Raw genomic sequence first — 21385 nt, 5'->3', positions numbered from 1 at the left:
GAGTCCAGAAAAATAAAGACTTCACAAAACCATGACTAAGCCATTATATAACTATGGGGAGTAACCAGAAACAGGGAAAGGCCCAAAACTCATTTCTTCGTGTCAGTGGGGGATAGAGTGAGGGGGTGGATTTTTAAGGTAATTGGTAAGTTTTAAGTGAGCAGGTCTGAAGCCGGAGAGCGTTCCTTGCATTGGCCTAACCTTTTTGTACCTGTTGTCATTTTTCAATAAACGTTTTTCTAATTTGTTTTAAAAAAAGATTCTTGTTCTTAATACTATTACTTTGTTTTTGTTGAGTATATTTTCTTTTTTCATAAAAGACATCCCATAGCAGCTCTTGATTTGAAATTATTAATTGCAGGCAGTGAAGAGATGCAGATGCCGGCATGTTGTGAAAGTGTTGCAGCTCCCTGTAGCTGTAGCCATGTTGCTTCAGTCTCCCTAGGTTTATATGGACTGTGATGGAAGGTCTGTTACCCTTGATGATGTAGCTCAGTGGTAGAGCGACTGCCTTGCGTTCTAGTGGACCTGGGTTCGACTCCCAGCATCTCGGGGGTCCTTTTTGTGTTCTGGTTTTGTTTCTTCACAAGATATCCAGGCTTTAATTTTTTGCTGGGAGAGCATATATGCATAGGTAATTACTGGTTAATGCGTTCATCTAGGACCATAAGGACAATGGTCATCAATAATCCAGTTATTTCCCTGAGGTTTTAATAGTCTGGTGAGTACAGCGTGGATGTGCCTCCAGGATTGTTTTGTTCTGAGCTTGAGTGAAGCTCTGCTTTCAAGCAGGTGGCAGTTTCCCTAGTGGGTGGCTTTCTCAGGTGACAGATAGCAAGGGTCAATGAGTTCTGCTTGGAGACAAAAGAAGGGAGGATTGGGCGGAACGTTCCTAGTTACTGAACAGAGAACTGGAGCGTTTGTGGTTGCCATGGAAACCAACGTCCCTGTGGACTCCGTTAAAATGTCTACTTAGGTGATGTAGTGATGGGAGCATTCTCTGTAGCCAAGCTTATGTGTTCCCAGAGGTGAGCACTTGAATTTCTCTGAGGGAGGGAAGACAGATGCAACTATCCTTGACCCGAGTATCTATGTATGTATATATGTATGTACACACACACACACACACACACACACACACACACACACACACACACACACACACAACTACAGTATAATATATGAGCGGGAACGTCTGTCAGAGGAAAGGCGTTCTCACATGCCTACAGGAATCTCAGAGCCCTGTAGGATAATATAGTCCCTCAGAAGAATCTGAAGGGAAATACTTTCTCCTACAGTTCTGTTTAAGCTTCTACAACTTTCCTAATGGAGCCATTAGGCAGGAAACAAACATTTAAAACTAGAGCACGTCAGGAACACTTCATTTTCAAAACCAATTCTCAGAAGGTGAGCCGCGATTCCTTCTGCCATTTCAAGGGGCTTTGTTTGAGAAAGTTCCGGGGAAACATAATGGGAAACTTTGTTCTTTACTGGCCACATACATTCATCAATAAGTGTAATTTAAGTCTTACAGAAAGAGCTAGAGTTATCAGTTACAGTAACATAAGACACTAAGGACATTAGCGAACCAGCCATGTGTGGATGTCAGAGAACAATCCTTGGGAGATGATTCTCTCCTTTCTCCAGAGCAACAAATGATTTACCAGCCAAATCACGATGACACCCCAGTAAGTCCTACTCTCAGATGTGCTGATTGTACTTTCCATTATGTTTCCTGAGCATCTGCTGTCCGAGGAACCAGGCACCACGGCAGAGGTCTTAACCCCCAAACCTAGGACACTGCGACGAGACGAGCGTACATGTGTAGCAGTCTGGTCTATACAGTGTCTGGAGCCATTTGCCACCTCTCTGAAGCAGAGGGAACAAAAGAGGGATAAAGTCTGCCTGGCAGGCAGAGAAAAGGCACGTCAGGGTCTCCTGGACTGCTGAGACATGGAAAGATAAGGGGAGGTGCACTTGAGGCTCAAGGCTAGGGGCTACCATTAAAGAAATCAGCCGCCCATGTATTTGTGAGAATGTGTCTGGACTCTGTGTGTTCCTTTGATATTTGTGTCTTTTGCTTCTTTGAGATGGTTGGTGTCGTGCACTCCACACTTGCAGGACCTCACTATATAACCAACGAAGACATTGAAGTCCTGACTCTCCTCCATCTGATTCCCAATGCTGGGATTTGGGGCTTATCCCAGCATGCCTAGGTACTTGTTTCTCTTGACAATGTAGCACACTCTCTCACTACTGTAGGTACATAATGTGTTTTCACATCAAGTAGCATTGTTTCTACATTTCCTTCATGATATAATTTGGGCCCTTTTTATTTCTATAAAAATGGTTAATCAGCGTGCTAATTTGCTTTCCAATTTCTTCTAAGAAGTTGTAGGATTTGCATGGGAAAACAGAGTGCATCTATATCTTAATGCTGAAGTCATGGAAATCATAACCATAGTGGCTTGGTGGTGCTCTGTTGGAGGGGAGGAACTTTTAGCAGGGAGTACCTAGCTGGAGCAAGTACATCACTTGGGTGAGCGTTGGCATTTATAGCCTCAATGCACTGGTGTTCTCTGTGCTTCTTGAGTGTGGATGCAAATGTGCTCAGTCGTGTTCCTGCTCTTGCTCACACACCGGCCTCCTTCCTTGTCCTCCCTACTTTAAAATGTCTATTTCCTCCCAAACAGAGTGCAAGACAATTGCTTCCCTGTTAGTTTGTGTCCACTGCACCATTTTATCACTGCAACAGAAGAAGTATTAATACAGTGCATGTGAGCACAAATAGCTCAATTATGCCAGGCATGGCGGCACAGGCCATTAAGACCTCAGCGGATGGGAGGCAGAAACACTTGCATCTCTAGGACTTCAACCAGGCCTGTCAGGACCGCACAGGAGACTTTGTCTCAAAACAATAGTAGGAATACTCTAGCCTCAGACTATAAACTGCCTGTTTTCGTCAATGTTCACATTCTCCACAATCTTAATTTGTATTCTCATTGGTGTCCAAGATCTACTAGCCTCACATGGAGTCAGTCATCACACAAGTTCCATGTCCATATTGAAATTGTTACCTTGTATCACAATGGAGTTCTCTATGTCTTCCTATGGGATTGCCCTTGAGGTTACCTTATGCAGGTCTTTTCATTGTTGAATTATTTCCCCATACTTGATTTTGCATTCAGAGAAGCATGTTAATTGCATCCACCATCTTTAATCACTTCTCATATCTTTTTCTTATCTTTCTTGTATTTGATGCTCTGTTGCATGACTCGAACGTAGGCATGAATGGCTAACATTTTCCTAGTGAATTTAGACCTGCATTACTGTTTGCTAAAACACTTTTATTGCACTTTGATTTTAGTTTTCCCTATAACATTAACATAACTCCCCCCTGATTTCTACTTATACTTAGGTACACGTGCTTGTATTTAAGTGTTCAAGATATTATTTGTATGCCTTTAAATAAGGTATATGTCTTGTAAAGGATTAGTTTTATATTCTATTTCAATAGGTAATAAGATTGTCTTGTTTCTAATAAGTTATATCTATTTATATTCTTTACATATATGTATATGTTTGCTTAACATGTCAATGCCAGAGGGCAACTTTCAGGAGTGTTCCTCTGCTTAGGTCATGTGGGTCCTGGGGATACATTTTAGGCCATCAGATGCAGTGCCAGGCACCATCGTACCAGGTACCCCACATACATTATAATATGATCCATATATATTGGCATTTGGGTTCAGATCTCTCCCTGTGTTTGTAAATTCATAATTCATACCCATAGTTACAGAAAATCTTCTACTGGGCTGTGAATATCACTGTACTAATTTTTGGGTCTTGAGAATGAACTAGGGTCTAACCCATGCAAAACCTACGCTCTGACACTGAGAAATTTCCCCCAGACACAGGAAATCTACTTTGTTGGCCATTTGTTTTGAAGTAGTATATAGTGCAACACTCATCATTTGCAGTTGCTTTTTAATTGACTTCTTTTTGTGTGGGGGATATCAGACCCCAGACCTTCCAAATGTCTGCCAAGTGGTGTCTCTACCGCCAACTTTCATTCCCATCCAAATATTAACTCTTAGAGTAGTTACTGCATTTACTGATTGATTGATTGATCCATCTATTCATTTATTTATTCATTTTGTTATCTATCTATATATTTATCTATCTATCTATTTATTTATTTTAGTGTGGACAGTGTGTACATATGCCAGAGCACATGGCTAGAGGTCAGAGAAAAGGCGACAACTTGAGGGAGTCAGAGCTCTACTTCCCTCTTGTGGTTTTAGTTATTACACCCAGGCCTTTGACATAAGTTTGACTGCTGCCTGGGCCGTGTTGCTGTCTCCAGTATTACCTTCTTAGTAAACGTAGTGTCTTGACTAGGAACAGTCTTATTTCCTAATACTGAGATATGAGGTGGTAGAAATGCGGGGTGCACATAAAATAATGCATACAAATGCACACATACTAAAGTTCCGAAATCGTGTTAAATAATAATCGTGAAATTGAGAATCACATACTTGGTACAATAGTGAAGTAGGGCATTGCCTACAAGTGTGATTTCAAGATAAGTGTGATTGAGGAAACTCACAATCCCAGGACTTGGGAGAGAGAGACTGAACTGTTGCAAGTTTGAGGTCAGTCTGCATAATGAGTTCTAGAGCACTTAGGGCTACAGAGTAAGACCCTATCTCAAAATAATATATAGAAGTGTGATTTCAGCTTTCAATGCAATGCATATGATGAACACATTTCATATATATATATATATATATACATATATATATCACCTATAAAAACATATATAAATATAGGTATCACATAGATGCACACATGTAGATCCTGGCTTCTGCCTCTACTGAGATATATGGAACTCCCTTTTATCATATAAATACTTGATAACTAAATGAATCCATTGTTTAAATGGGCACCGTGATAACACCTGGATGGTCTTTAGCAAATGGCCATTGTGTTGCCCTATTGACAGTGTCTGAGGCATATACTATACCAAATATACGTTCCTGACATGAGCATCACTTTGCTCACGATCATGAAAGCCTGCACCTAACTAGTTTTCTAAACAGTTCCTGTACTCTAGGACTATCCGTTCCACAATGTATTTCAAATCAAAATGCTGGCTATAGAGACACATGAAATTATAGGCACATGTCTTGGAGATGGTGACTGGGTGGGACCATTTGTCTTCCAGTCATTTTTCAGGTTTGTGAGAGATGTTTGCTCAAATGAGTAAATCAGAAAGTAATAGATTAAGTCTCCTAATGAATACTTGTGGCCTTAACCTGAATGTCAACATCTACATGCAATGAACACACACAAACACACACACACACACACACACACTCACGCACACACACATGAAAACATGCACAGGCTCACGCAGTGCAAATAAACATTTACAAAAATTCATTTGTGCAGTTTGGCACATGTGTGCCCACACATTTTCTCTCTCCCCCCCATTAATATGCAGGTGCATTACACACACAAACACACGTACTCACACACACACACTCACACACAATCACAAGCAGACACACACACACTCAGAAGGCTATGTGCACATGCACACACAGGTGAACACACATAAAAACAAAGTATAAACTGTCCTGAACAGAATGATTCTAGTTTTGCCGTGAAAGAATAATTGTAAAACAGTTCACACACACACACACACACACACACACACACACACACACACACACACACACGGTTGCTCTGCAGAGCCACAGGGGAGCATAATACAGCACAATGCAAATGATGGACAGAGAATGATGTTGTCTGACAGGGAGGGATAAGGGTAGCCCTACCATAGCCTTCTGGAGAGGGGTTGGAATGTTTCAAAAAGCAACTAAAAGCGACAGAACAAAATCCAAGCATGAATACTATATTCTATACAAATCACCCCTGTATATATACATTTTGACCTGCACATTTACACTAAGCAGAGGTGAAATGAGTTGTTGAGCACTAGCTTTGCGGTCATTCATAAAGGGAACTTTACTAGGACACCTGTGAAACTCACAAAGGCAGGAGAAGTCCATTCACTGGGGGATATTTGCTACTCTGTAAAACATCAGACTTGTCATGAATATTTAAGAATATAGATTTGCTTCCACCCCGTGGCTGTAATGGGAACTGCATCTGTGCGAGTCTGGCCAGATGGAGGGGGAGAACACAGGCTGGGAATCTGAGATTGGAACCCAATCCTGGTCTGAGCTGAATATAAAGAATAGACACGAGGGAGCGACAGAAGCTTGTATGAGTCTAAATATGAACGCACACATGCATGCACACACAGAGCTCCTAGGGGTAAGCCCACATTTCCATGTAATTAATTTGCTCCATGGAAGTGACCACAATCTACACAGTCAGTGTGTATAGAAGATATATACACAAACATCCTCTATCAAGTGTGTGTGTGTGTGTGTGTGTGTGTTTGTGTGTGCCACACATCCTGCCACACATCCCTATATAAGTTGATTCACATTGATCCTTTACAGCACATCCATCCTTTATCTGTGTGATAAAGTCACTGTCTCACATAGGAAATACGGAACAGTAATGTGTCTGATATCCCAAGATGCTTCATCCCATGGCACCACAGCTCCACAGAAGGAAGGGAAGAGAGAAGGAACTGACTTACCTATCATGTCCCAATTGCTCTGGTAACATGCTGTCAGGACTGATTCCACGTGACTCTTGTTATGGTCTGGAGCTGGTGTGGATGGCGAGTCCACAGATTTCTCTCATGTTACCGTAGGAGACAGAGTAATAAGAAGGCGTGCACAAGGAAGAGACAGTGGAAGCACACGAGGTACAGGGATGGCGAAGCCTGTCTACATTCAGTCAAATGGAGGCTGTGCCCTTGCCTCATCTCTCTTCATCTCACAGACTCTTCCCACACACGTGCAAGCACACACGCCCCAACATACAGACACTTATTTAAATGTACAGATGTGCAGTAATAGCTGTACTGATTTTTTGTGCACACATGGGCGTGTGTGCCTGAGTGAGTGTGTGCTTGTGTGAGTGTGTGCTAGCATGAGTACATGCATGCAAGTGCTCTAGTACAAGTGTGTAGGTCAGAGGATGATATTACGTTCTCTCCTCCAACGTTCTTTAGAGGCAGGGTATCTCTTCTTTCTGCTGCTGTAGTATACTGTATATAACGTGTATTCCAGGCTAACTGGAATACAGATTTTACCCAATACTTTTTAAATTTTTATTGGTTACTTTATTTGTTTACATTTCAAATATTATTTCCCTTACAGGTTTCACCTCTGGAAACCCCCTATCTTATGACCTCATTCTTCCTTCTATGAGGGTGCTCTCCAACCACTCCCTCTTACTGTCCTGGAATTCCACTATGCTGGGGCATCAAGCCTCCTCAGGGCCAACAGTCTCTCCTCTCACTGATGCCAGATAAGGCCATGCTCTGTTACATATGTGGCTGGAGCCATGGGTCATTCCATGTGTGCTCTGTTTGGCAGATTAGTCCCTGGAGCTTTGGGGTTCTGGGTGGTGGACATTTTTGTTCTTCTTGGGCCATTGAAAACCCCTTCATCTCCTTCAGTCCTTTCTCTAACTCCTCCATTGGAGACCCTGCGCTCAGTCTGATGGCTGGCTGCAAGCATCCTCATCTGTATCAGTAAGGCTCTGACAGATCTTCTTAGAAAGAGCTATATCAGGATCTTGTCAGAAAGCATTTTTTGGCATTAGCAATAGCGTCTGGATTTGCTGTCTGCATAGGGAATGGATTCTTAGGTGGAGCAGTCTCTAGAATGGCCTTTCCTTCAGTCTCTGCTCCACTCTTTGTACCTGTATTTCCTTTAGACAGGAGCAATTCTGGGTTAAAATTTTTGAGAAGGGTGTGTGGTCCCATCCCTCAACCAGGAACCTTGCCTAACCTATGGAAATGGTCTCTACAGGTTCTCTCTCCCCTTTGTTTAGTATTTCAGCTAATTTCATCCCCTTTGGGTCCTGGGAGTCTCTTGCTCTCCTGCCATGTGAGACTTTATGGTGGCTGTCCCCAGATCCCCTGTCCTCCATTTCTCCACACTTCTGTTCAATTTCCTAACCCTCTATATATCTATCCAGTCTCCTTTCTAACCTGATCCCTCCCCTTTTTTCCTCGCCCCTCCTGCTTTCTTCCCAAGTCCCTCCCACAGTGTCCCTCCCATCAATATTTTGTTCCCCTTTCTACGTACGACTGAAGCATCCACACTTTGGTCTTCTGTCTTCTTGAGCTTCATGTGGTCTGCAAGTTATATCGTAGGTATTCTGAGCTTTTTTCCTAATGTACACTTATCAGTGAGTACATACCATGTATGTTCTTTTAGGACTGGGACACAGGAACCACAGGGCAGCCAGGGACAGGATCTTTCTGGTTTCCATCTGTGTCCAGGAGCTGACCCTATGTCACAACTATGCACAACTCAATCCCACCCGGAGAGAGCTGGTGTCTCACAAGTGCTGACACATCTAAGATCACAGGCTCACAGGCTCACATCAGAGACAAGCTCCAGTCAGAAACAGCAAGTCCGAATAACACCAGAGATAGCCAGATGGCGAGCGGTGAGCACAAGATCATAAGTAACAGAAATCAAGCCTACATGGCATCGTTAGAACCCAGTTCTCCCACCACAGCAAGCCCTGGATAACCTAACACACCAGAAAAGCAAGAGTCTGATTTAAAATCATATCTCATGATGATAAAGGACTTTAAGAGGGACATAAATAACCCCTTTTAATAAATACAAGAGAAGCTCAAAGAGTCTTATGGAAGAGATGGAAGAAAGAATATGGGACATGAAGAGGCTTTCTTAAGCTAAGATTGATAAGGGAATGCATTATTTAATTGACAAGGATGATGGACTGGGTGTTCAGTGTATCTTATACTTTTAATTACAGAATGGCGATAGCTGTGTTCAATTTATATTTGAGAGGAATTTCTCTTTTTAATTAGACAGAAAGGGTGAGATGTGGATTGTTGTCTACATGCAGGTGAAGGAAGGCACAAGATAAGGCAAGGCCTGTGATTGGGCAGTGACAAAGTAAGGCGGGCACAGAGTTTTGGAGAGAGGAGCGACAGAGAGGAGAGTGGAGAAGATGAACCAAGATGGATGCAGAGAAGGACAACCTAGATCTGTGTGACCTTAAAGGGCCACAGGTAGTTATGATGGGCTTTTATAGGACATTTGTCCTATAGGTGGACAGTGTATATCGATGTTAATTGGTTAACTATTTCTTGTGTGGAGGATTTGCGGGGTGAGAATTTACTCATGTGAATCTGATTGACAAATTACAAGCTTATCGAGTTTTGATTTTACTGGGATACTGGGAATTGTCACTATAACCACAGGGGGCAGATGCTGGGACTGTGAACAGAGTTCACAGCAGACAGTCACAAGAGGGCGGCTTCTGCTGATATTGCAAACTCAGCTAGTCTGATTGAGGTGTTCTGCTGATTAAGATGAAAATACCTTGCAGATGCCATGTGACCCACCCCTGCAGACCATAGTGTGGGTTTATGAACTCTCTTTCTTTAAAAAATTACTTACCACAACAGCAAACCCTAAGGGGCCTTCAATGGCGTATGCACCATTTTATACATAAACATCAATATACATGTTTACTCTGTTCTAATTTTATGCTTCTAATAGCTAACGATGAACATTTTATATGTGATTTAATTCTGATGTTTGAATGAGCTGCATTAATTTAGACCTTGTGAAGGACAAGGAAATTCAAAATTAATTTTTAATGCATCAGTCAGCCATTTTTTTAAAATGTGTAATTCCATGCCTTTGTCCCTTTTTATTGTTCTTGCAGATATATTTAGTGTAAGGAATCACACACACACACACACACACACACACACACACACACACACACATTTAATATATCTGGGGAATAAGCTTTTAGTAGAGATCATGCATGTGGGAACTAAATGTCAAAAGTTTTCAATGATCTTCCTGGTTGCGGGTGCCATGGAGAGCTCGTAATCAAAACCCCCGAGCAAACTTGAGCCTCGGGACCACAGGTAAGACAAACCTTCCTGCTCCAAGAGACCTGCCTGGTGAACTCAGGACACACAGAGGCAAAATTCCGCTAGGACCGACACTTCCGGTATTTAGCGGGAATCACAAACCCGTGGATCCCCGCCCGCAGCAGCTCTCTGCTCCCAAACCCCGTGGGAGAGAGACCTCACCGCCTGGAAAGGTGGGCACTCCTGAGACTGCAGAGCGGAAGAGACCACCAACACTGCCCACCCCTGCCCACATCCCTGGCCCAAGAGGAAACTGTATACGGCTTCTGGGTTCCCATAGAGGACGGCCCAGGAGCAGCAGGTCCGCTGCATCTGAGACACCGCCTGAACCTGAAGGGAACGACCAGATAAAGAGTTCTCTGCACCCAAATCCCGTGGGAGGGAGAGCTAAACCTTCAGAGAGGCAGACACACCTGGGAAACCAGAAAAGACTGCACTCTGCCCACATCTCTGAATCCAGAGGAAGACACCAAACACCATCTTGAACCTTGGTGCACGAAAGCTCCTGGAAAGGGCAGTGAAGATCTTCCTGGTTGCTGCCCCCAAGGAGAGCTCATAAGAAACACCCCACGAGCAAACTTGAGCCTCAGGACATCAGGTAAGACAAACGTTCCTACTGCAAGCAACCTGCCTATTGAGCTCAGGACACAGGCCCACAGGAACAGCTGAAGACCTGTAGATAGAAAAAACTACCCACCCGAAAGCAGAACACTCTGTTCCCATAACTGGCTGAAAGAAAACAGGAAAACAGGTCTACAGCAGCCCTGACACACAGGCTTATAGGACAGTCTAGCCACTGTCAGAAATAGAAGAACAAATAACACTAGAGATAATCTGATGGCGAGAGTCAAGCACAGGAACCCAAGCAACAGAAACCAAGACTACATGGCATCATCAGAGCCCAATTCTCCCACCAAAGCAAACACTGAATATCCAAACACACCAGAAAAGCAAGATCTAGTTTCAAAATCATATTTGATCATGATGCTGGAGGACTTCAAGAAAGACGTGAAGAACTTAGAGAAACACAGGAAAACATTAATAAACAAGTAGAAGACTACAGAGAGGAATCACAAAAATCCCTGAAAGAATTCCAGGAAAACACAATCAAACAGTTGAAGGAATTGAAAATGGAAACAGAAGCAATCAAGAAAGAACACATGGAAACAACCCTGGATATAGAAAACCAAAAGAAAATACAAGGAGCCGTACATACAAGCTTCACCAACAGAATACAAGAGATGGAAGAGAGAATCTCTGGAGCAGAAGATTCCATAGAAATCATCGACTCAACTGTCAAAGATAATGTAAAGCAGAAAAAGCTACTGGTCCAAAACATACAGGATATCCAGGACTCAATGAGGAGATCAAACCTAAGGATAATAGGTATAGAAGAGAGTGAAGACTCCCAGCTCAAAGGACCAGTAAATATCTTCAACAAAATCATAGAAGAAAACTTCCCTAACCTAAAGAAAGAGATACCCATAAGCCTACAAGAAGTCTACAGAACTCCAAATGGATTGGACCAGAAAAGAAACTCCTCCCATCACATAACAATCAAAACATCAAATGCACAAAATAAAGAAAGAATATTAAAAGCAGTAAGGGAAAAAGGTCAAGTAACATATAAAGGCAGACCTATCAGAATCACACCAGACTTTTTGCCAGAAACTATGAAAGTCAAAAGATCCTGGACAGATGTCACACAGACCCTAAGAGAACACAACTGCCAGCTCAGGTTACTGTATCCTGCAAAACTCTGAATTAACATAGATGGAGAAACCAAGATATTCCATGACAAAACCAAATTTACACAATATCTTTCTACAAATCCAGCACTACAAAGGATAATAAAGGGTAAAGCCCAACATAAGGAGGCAAGCTATACCCTAGAAGAAGCAAGAAACTAATCGTCTTGGCAACAAAACAAAGAGAAGAAAAGCACACAAACATAACCTCATATCCAAATATGAATATAACAGGAAGCAATGATCATTATTCCTTAATATCTCTCAACATCAATGGCCTCAACTCCCCAAAAAAAGGACATAAATTAACAAACTGGACACGCAATGAGGACCCTGCATTCTGCTGCCTACAGGAAACACACCTCAGAGACAAAGACAGACACTACCTCAGAGTGAAAGGCTGGAAAACAACTTTCCAAATAAATGGTCGGAAGAAGCAAGCTGGAGTAGCCATTCTAATATCAAATAAAATCAATTTTCAACTAAAAGTCATCAAAAAAGATAAGGAAGGACATTTCATATTCATCAAAGGAAAAATCCATCAAGATGAACTCTCAATCCTAAATATCTATGCCCCAAATACAAGGGCAACTACATACGTAAAAGAAACGTTACTAAAGCTCAAAACACACACTGCACCTCACACAATAATAGTAGGAGATTTCAACACCCCACTCTCATCAATGGACAGATCATGGAAACAGAAATTAAACAGAGACATAGACAGACTAAGAGAAGTCATGAGCCAAATGGACTTAACAGATATTTATAGAACATTCTATCCTAAAGCAAAAGGATATACATTCTTCTCAGCTCCTCATGGTAATTTCTCCAAAATTGACCATATAATTGGTCAAAAAACAGGCCTCAACAGGTACAGAAAGATAGGAATAATCCCATGCCTGCTATCAGACCACCACGGCCTAAAGCTGGTCTTCAATAACAATAAGGGAAAAACGCCGACATATACGTGGAAGTTGAACAATGCTCTACTCAGCGATAACCAGGTCAAGGAAGAAATAAAGAAAGAAATTAAAGACTTCTTAGAATTTAATGAAAATGAAGGTACAACATACCCAAACTTATGGGACACAATGAAAGCTGTGCTAATAGGAAAACTCACAGCGTTGAGTGCCTGCAGAAAGAAACAGGAAAGAGCATATGTCAGCAGCTTGACAGCACACCTAAAAGCTCTAGAACAAAAAGAAGCAAATACACCCAGGAGGAGTAGAAGGCAGGAAATAATCAAACTCAGAGCTGAAATCAACCAAGTAGAAACAAAAAGGACCATAGAAAGAATCAACAGAACCAAAAGTTGGTTCTTTGAGAAAATCAACAAGATAGATAAACCCTTAGCCAGACTAACGAGAGGACACAGAGAGTGTGTCCAAATTAACAAAATCAGAAATGAAAAGGGAGACATAACTACAGATTCAGAGGAAATTCAAAAAATCATCAGATCTTACTATAAAAGCCTATATTCAACAAAACTTGAAAATCTACAGGAAATGGACAATTTCCTAGACAGATACCAGGTACTGAAGTTAAATCAGGAACAGATGAACCAGTTAAACAACCCCATAACTCCTAAGGAAATAGAAGCAGTCATTAAAGGTCTCCCAACCAAAAAGAGCCCGGGTCCAGACGGTTTTAGTGCAGAATTCTATCAAACCTTCATAGAAGACCTCATACCAATATTATCCAAACTATTCCACAAAATTGAAACAGATGGATCACTACCGAATTCCTTCTATGAAGCCACAATTACTCTTATACCTAAACCACACAAAGACCCAACAAAGAAAGAGAACTTCACACCAATTTCCCTTATGAATATCGACGCAAAAATACTCAATAAAATTCTGGCAAACCGAATCCAAGAGCACATCAAAACAATCATCCACCATGATCAAGTAGGCTTCATCCCAGGCATGAAGGGATGGTTTAATATACAGAAAACCATCAACGTGATCCATTATATAAACAAACTGAAAGAACAAAACCACATAATCATTTCATTAGATGCTGAGAAAGCATTTGACAAAATTCAACACCCCTTCATGATAAAAGTCCTGGAAAGAATAGGAATTCAAGGCCCATACCTAAACATAGTAAAAGCCATATACAGCAAACCAGTTGCTAACATTAAACTAAATGGAGAGAAACTTGAAGCAATCCCACTAAAATCAGGGACTACACAAGGCTACCCACTCTCGCCCTACTTCTTCAATATAGTTCTTGAAGTTCTAGCCAGAGCAATCAGACAACAAAAGGAGGTCATGGGAATACAGATCAGAAAAGAAGAAGTCAAAATATCACTTTTTGCAGATGATATGATAGTATATTTAAGTGATCCCAAAAGTTCCACCAGAGAACTACTAAAGCTGATAAACAACTTCAGCAAAGTGGATGGGTATAAAATTAACTCAAATAAATCAGTAGCCTTCCTCTACACAAAAGAGAAACAAGCCGAGAAAGAAATTAGGGAAACAACACCCTTCATAACAGACCCAAATAATGTAAAGTACCTTGGTGTGACTTTAACCAAGCAAGTAAAAGATCTGTACAATAAGAACTTCAAGCCTCTGAAGAAAGAAATTGAAGAAGACCTCAGAAAATGGAAAGATCTCCCATGCTCATGGATTGGCAGGATTAATATAGTAAAAATGGCCATTTTACCAAAAGCGATCTACACATTCAATGCAATCCCCATCAAAATACCAATCCAGTTCTTCAAAGAGTTAGACAGAACAATTTGCAAATTCATCTGGAATAACAAAAAACCCAGGATAGCTAAAACTATCCTCAACAATAAAAGGACTTCAGGCGGAATCACTATCCCTGAACTCAAGCAGTATTACAGAGCAATAGTTATAAAAACTGGATGGTATTGGTACAGAGACAGACAGATAGACCAATGGAATAGAATTGAAGACCCAGAAATGAACCCACACACCTATGGTCACTTGATTTTTCACAAAGGAGCCAAAACCATTCAATGGAAAAAAGATAGCATTTTCAGCAAATGGTGCTGGTTCAACTGGAGGTCAACATGTAGAAAAATGCAGATCGATCCATGCTTATCACCCTGTACAAAGCTTAAGTCCAGGTGGATCAAGGACCTCCACATCAAACCAAATATACTCAAAGTAATAGAAGAAAAATTGGGGAAGCAACTCGACCACATGTTTACTGGAAAAAATTTCCTGAACAAAACACCAATGGCTTATGCTCTAAGATCAAGAATCGACAAATGGGATCTCATAAAACTGCAAAGCTTCTGTAAGGCAAAGGACAGCGTAGTTAGGACAAAACGGCAACCAACAGATTGGGAAAAGATCTTTACCAATGCTACAACAGATAGAGGGCTTATGTCCAAAATATACAAAGAACTCAAGAAGTTAGACCGAAGGGAATCAAATAACCCTATTAAAAAATGGGGTTCAGAGCTAAACAAAGATTTCACAGCTGAGGAATGTCGAATGGCTAAGAAACACCTAAAGAAATGTTCAAAATCTTTAGTCATAAGGGAAATGCAACTCAAAACAACCCTGAGATTTCACCTCACAACAGTGAGAATGGCTAAGATCAAAAACTCAGGTGACAGCAGATGCTGGCGAGGATGTGGAGAAAGAGGAACACTCCTCCATTGTTGGTGGGATTGCAGACTGGTACAACCATTCTAGAAATCAGTCTGGAGGATCCTCAGAAAATTGGACATTGAACTACCTGAGGACCCAGCTATACCTCTCTTGGGCATATACCCAAAAGATGCCCCAACATACAAAAAAGACACGTGCTCCACTATGTTCATCGCAGCCTTATTTATAATAGCCAGAAGCTGGAAAGAACCCAGATGCCCTTCAACAGAGGAATGGATACAGAAAATGTGGTACATCTACACAATGGAATAATACTCAGCTATCAAAAGCAATGACTTTATGAAATTCATAGGCAAATGGATGGAACTGGAAAATATCATCCTGAGTGAGGTAACCCAATCACAGAAAAACACACATGGTATGCACTCATTGATAAGTGGCTATTAGCCCAAATGCTTGAATTACCCTAGATGCACAGAACACATGAAACTCAAGGCAGATGATCAAAATGCGAATGCTTCACTCCTTCTTTAAAAGGGGGAACAAGAATACCCTTGGCAGGGAATAGGGAGGGAAAGATTAAAACAGAGGCAGAAGGAACACCCATTCAGAGCCTGCCCCACATGTGGCCCATACATATACAGCCACCCAATTAGACAAGATGGATGAAGCAAAGAAGTGCAGGCCGACAGGAGCCGGATGTAGATCTCTCCCCAGAGACACAGACAGAATACAGAAAATACATAGGTGAATGCCAGCAGCAAACCACTGAACTGTGAATGGGACCCCTGTTGAAGGATCAGAGAAAGGACCGGAAGAGCTTGAAGGTGCTCCAGACCCCATATGAACAACAATGCCAACCAACCAGAGCTTCCGGGGACTAAGCCACTACCCAAAGACTATACATGGACTGACCCTGGGCTCCAACCTCATAGGTAGCAATGAATAACCTAGTAAGAGCACCAGTGGAAGGGGAAGCCCTTGGTGATTGTTGGGGGGAGGGTGGTAATGGGGAAGGATGGGGAGGGGAGCACCAATATAGAAGGGGATGGGGAGGGGTTATGGGGATGTTGGCCCGGAATCCAAGAAAGGGAATAACAATCGAAATGTAAATAAGAAATATTCATGTTAATAAAGATAAAAAATGGAATTAGGATATTTCCCTGAGAAAAGTAAAGTTCTATTGAATAAAGTGTAAATTTAAGGGAACCCCCAGAATATACGAAGTGATAAATACAGTACAGAAAAGTTGTGAAAGAAAATGACTGCCCTGCCAAAAATTTGAAATCAATATTTCCGTCCTGAAAGTTAAGGCATAATTTAAAGAGAATCGATGTGTGTTCAGAAAATTGGCTGGAAAGTTTGGTGCTCTGAGATTGATAGAATATTGCTAATACATTAGCACATTATTTTGTAGACTTTTATTCATCTGTGTCACAATTTTGTCATAGTGTGCTAATTAGACATACACTGAGGACATTAAAAACACTGCGACAGGCAATGCTGAGACTCTGTCAGGCAGCAAGGGTCAGATCATAGTGGTCTCCTTTGTTTCACTCAGAGCTGTCGCAAGGCTGTTGTTTCACTTAGACCCTTCTTGGGGTCGTTAGTCCTTATTTTATGCCAGATTTTCACTAGCGGCTGTCTAGTTCTTTCAAATGAGGTCATGAAAATATATGATATACCTTATTCCAAAGAGAACTCCACAAGGATGTTTCTCCAAAATAAAAACTTATCAAATCCCTGAATGCTCTCTGCTGTATCCAAGACAATGATTTCTTTTAAGGCATTGCCTACCATGAAGGCAAAAACATGGAGGAAGATGATAAGGAGCCTCCAGACTGGGATCATGGTGCAGATTGCAGCAAGAATTGCCATGATTAATCCCAAGCACCAAGGGAAGGTCCTGATTTTAATGTGGCAACTTTACACACATAACTGACAGAATTGAAAATAAAAACTGAACACATGAACATGGGTACAACTTGTTCTTGACCCAGAATGTTCTCGATGCTGGATGAGAAGCTGCACAAAACAGACATATTTGTGCCGTGAGGAATAAGGAGAAATTGTGGACAGAAACTTGGAGACCAAAGGACTTCTGAGGTTGGGTTGTGTGTACAGAATATGTGCATGGTCAGATACAGGGAATGCAGGGTGTCCATAAGCAGAATGAGAGAGATGTGGTGATTAGGATGCCTGTCACCCGCTTCTGGCCACCACCTAGGCTATTACACCACTTGTGGATCTCCTTTCTGATGTCTACTTTCTTTTGTGGGTGTATGCTGTCCACCCATTAACTTTTATGTCATCAACATTACTCTGTACCCTGGATTTCGGTGATTCGAATTGCTAAATATAGCTAATTCAAATACACAGCCTGTGACCTCTATAGTGGAATTAAAGCCTTCTGTCTAGTTGATATAAGGTAGACCTAATGATAAAACAAAACAAAACAAAACAAAACAAAACAAAACAAAAAAAAACTGTCAAGGGGGGAAACATAGAAGAAAGTGTCTTGATCCTGTCCCTGAAACAGACTTTTCTCCTACACAGTATCCTCCCTTATTTCTCTCAAAGCAGAAGTCATTCTTCCTTGACGTCCTTCACCCGAGAAAGCATACCCACTAGGAAACTGCCAGCAGCATGAAGGCAGAAGCTGTGAGGAAACATAATCCCAGAGCGATGACCACGCTGTACTCCCCAGACTAAGAGGTCTCCATGGGAACGTCTTCAAGGTTAGAGTGGAATATTGTTGTCACGGTTATAGATGAGCACTTTGACCATACGGCCCAGACTACGGAGGTCTTTACCGACACGTCTTCTAGATCCTGTCTAGAAACTGATCGTGAAGAGAAAAAAAACAAAAAGCTTGGAGAGGCCGGGAATCGAACCCGAGACAACATACGTGCAAGGTATGCGCTCTACCACTGAGCTACAACTCAAAGCCTCACTCCAGACCTCTTTCCAGCCTATATGAACTGACAGAGACTCAAGCTACTTTTTATAGTGCCTGAAGATATTTATATCACATATTTGTATATCATTATCGACAATTTTTATGTCATCACTTCTATGGGAAAAGAATCGATTTCCAATGCAAACAAAACATGATCAAGAACCACAACAAATTTTGTGCTCTGCAAAACATGGCAGACCTACATCACTTGAGACTATTGTGCTAAATTCATTAGAATGTGCTTCTGAAGGATTAGGAACATCAGGCAATATTGAAGCAGGGATTGGGTAGATGGCATTCTGAGGTTGGGTACAGCGAGTCTACGGTTGCCTTTAGTCTTCTGGGCCTCCCTTCTATGGAGCCTACCAGGAACTCTCTCAGACCCAGGCTCTGCGCCTACCCAAATCCGGGTATAAATTTTATCTTAGGCAACATTGTACATTTACAAATGTTCTGAGGAAGGAAGAACCTTGAAGATCAAACGCAGGGTCAAGTGAAGAAGCCTACAAGAGAAGTACCTTGATCCAGCCTCTGAAGGAAACATTTTTTTTTGTTTTTTTTTTTTATCATTAGGTCTAGCTTATATCAACTCAACAGAAGGCTTTAATTCCACTATAGAGGTCACAGGCTGTGCATTTGAATCAGCTATATTTAGCTATTTGAATCACCGAAATCCAGGGTACAGAGTAATGTTGATGACATAAAAGTTAATGGGTGGACAGCATACGCCCACAAAACAAAGTAGACATCAGAAAGGAGATCCACAAGTGGTGTAATAGCCTAGGTGGTGGTCAGAAGAGGGTGACAGGCATCCTAATCACCACATCTCTCTCATTCTGCTTATGGACACCCTGCATTCCCTGCATCTGACCATGCACATATTCTGTACACACAACCCAGCCTCAGAAGTCCTTTGGTCTCCAAGTTTCTGTCCACAATTTCTCCTTATTCCTCACGGCACAAATATGTCTGTTTTGTGCAGCTTCTCATCCAGCATCGAGAACATTCTGGGTCAAGAACAAGTTGTACCCATGTTCATGTCTTCCGTTGTTATTTTCAATTTTGTCAGTTATGTGTGTAAAATTGCTACATTAAAATCAGAACCTTTCCTTGGTGCTTGGGAGCAGTCATGGCAATTCTTGCTGCAATCTGCACCACGATTCCAGACCGGAGGCTCCTTATCATCTTCCTCCGCGTTTTTGCCTTCATGGCAGGCAATGCCTTAAAAGTAATCATTACTTTGGAACCAGCAGTGATGTTCCTGAGCTGGATAATTTTTTAAACGATATATTTCTTTATTTACATTTCAAATTATCCCCTTGCCCGGTGTTCTGTCCTTAAACACCCTCTGCCCTCCCTTGTCCCCCTTCCCTTCCTCTTCCCCATAAGGGTGTTTCCCTCCCTTCCAGCCAGCTTACCACTCCTCCGATGTTCCCCTGCACTGGGGGTCCAACCTTCGCAGGACCAAGTGCTTCCCCTTCCACTGGTGACCCAACAAGTCTGTTCTCTGCTACATATGCATTTGGAGCCTTGGGTCAGTCTGTGTATAGTCTTTGGGTAGTGGTTTAGTCCCTGGTAGCTCTGGTTGGTTGGCATTGTTGTTCTTTTGGGGTTGCAAGCCCCTTTAGCGCTTTCAATCCTTTCTCTACTTCCTCCCACGGGTATCTCTCTTCTCAGTTCAATGGTTTGCTGCTAGCATTCACCTCTGTATTTGACATGTTCTGGTTGTGTCTCTCAAGAGACATCCCTCTCCGGTTCCTGTCGGCCTGCACTTCTTTGGTTCATCCATCTTAACCAGTTTTGGTGACTGTATATATATGGGCCACATGTGGGGCAGGGTGTGAATGGCCATTCCTTCGATCTCTGCTTTAAACTTTGCCTCCACCTTCCCTCCTATGAATATTTTTGTTCCCCCTTTAAGAAGGAGTGAATCATCTGCACTTTGGTCATATTTCTTCTTGAGCTTCATGTGGTCTGTGGATTGTATTTTGGGTAATTTGAGTTTTGGGCTAAAATCCACTTATCAGTGACTTCATAACATGTGTGTTTTTCTGTGATTGGATTACCTCACTCAGGATGATACTGTCTAGTTCCATCATTTGCCTATGCATTTCATGAAGTCATTGTTTTTGATAGCTGAGTAGTACTCCATTGTGTAGATGTAACACATTTTCTGTATCCATTCCTCTGTTGAAGGGCATCTGGGTTCTTTCCAGCTCCTGGCTTTTATAAATACGTCTGCTATGAACATAGTGGAGCATGTGTCTTTGTTGTATGTTGGAGCATCTTTTGGGTATATGCCCCGGAGATTTATAGCTGGGTCCTCAGGTACTTTAATGTCCAATTTTCTGAGGAACCTCCAGACTGATTTCCAGAGTGGTTGTACCAGTTTGCAATCCCACCAACAATGGAGGAGTGTTCTTTTTTCTCTACATTCTTGCCAGCATCTGCTGTTACCTGAGTTTTTGATCTTAGCTATTCTGACTGATGTGAGGTGGATCTCAGGGTTATTTTGATTTGCAATTCCCTGATGACTAAGGATTTTAAACATTTCTTTAGGTGCTTCTCAGCCATTTGATATTCGTAAACTGAGAATTCTTTGTTTAGCTCTCTACCCCACTTTTTTAACATGAAAATTATTTCTTTATTTTTTGTCTGCTATATATATTTTTTATTAACTTGAGTATTTCTTTTTTCTTCTTCTTCTTTTTTCTTTTTTTCGGAGCTGGGGACCCAACCCAGGGTCTTGCGCTTGCTAGGCAAGCGCTCTACCACTGAGCAAAATCCCAACCCCAACTTGAGTATTTCTTATACACATTTCGAGTGTTATTCCCTTTCCCGGTTTCCGGGCAAACATCCCCCTAATCCCTCCCCCCTTCCTTATGGGTGTTCCCCTCCCCATCCTCCCCCCACTGCCACCCTCACCCCAACAGTCTAGTTCACTGGGGGTTCAGTCTTAGCAGGACCCAGGGCTTCCCCTTCCACTGGTGCT

At 41.9% G+C, this 21385-nt stretch overlaps 1 pseudogene; it reads left to right on the top strand.

Annotated features, from left to right (window-relative positions):
- LOC134484211 (presenilin-associated rhomboid-like protein, mitochondrial) overlaps positions 1-19675 on the top strand; it is a 71359-nt pseudogene extending 51684 nt beyond the window's left edge.
- The last annotated feature ends 1710 nt before the right edge of the window (positions 19676-21385 follow it).

This window comes from Rattus norvegicus, chromosome X (assembly GCF_021556685.1).
Source record: "Rattus norvegicus strain SHRSP/BbbUtx chromosome X, alternate assembly SHRSP_T2T, whole genome shotgun sequence".
Taxonomy (NCBI): domain Eukaryota; kingdom Metazoa; phylum Chordata; class Mammalia; order Rodentia; family Muridae; genus Rattus; species Rattus norvegicus.
This window is presented reverse-complemented; position numbering and strand designations above follow the sequence as displayed.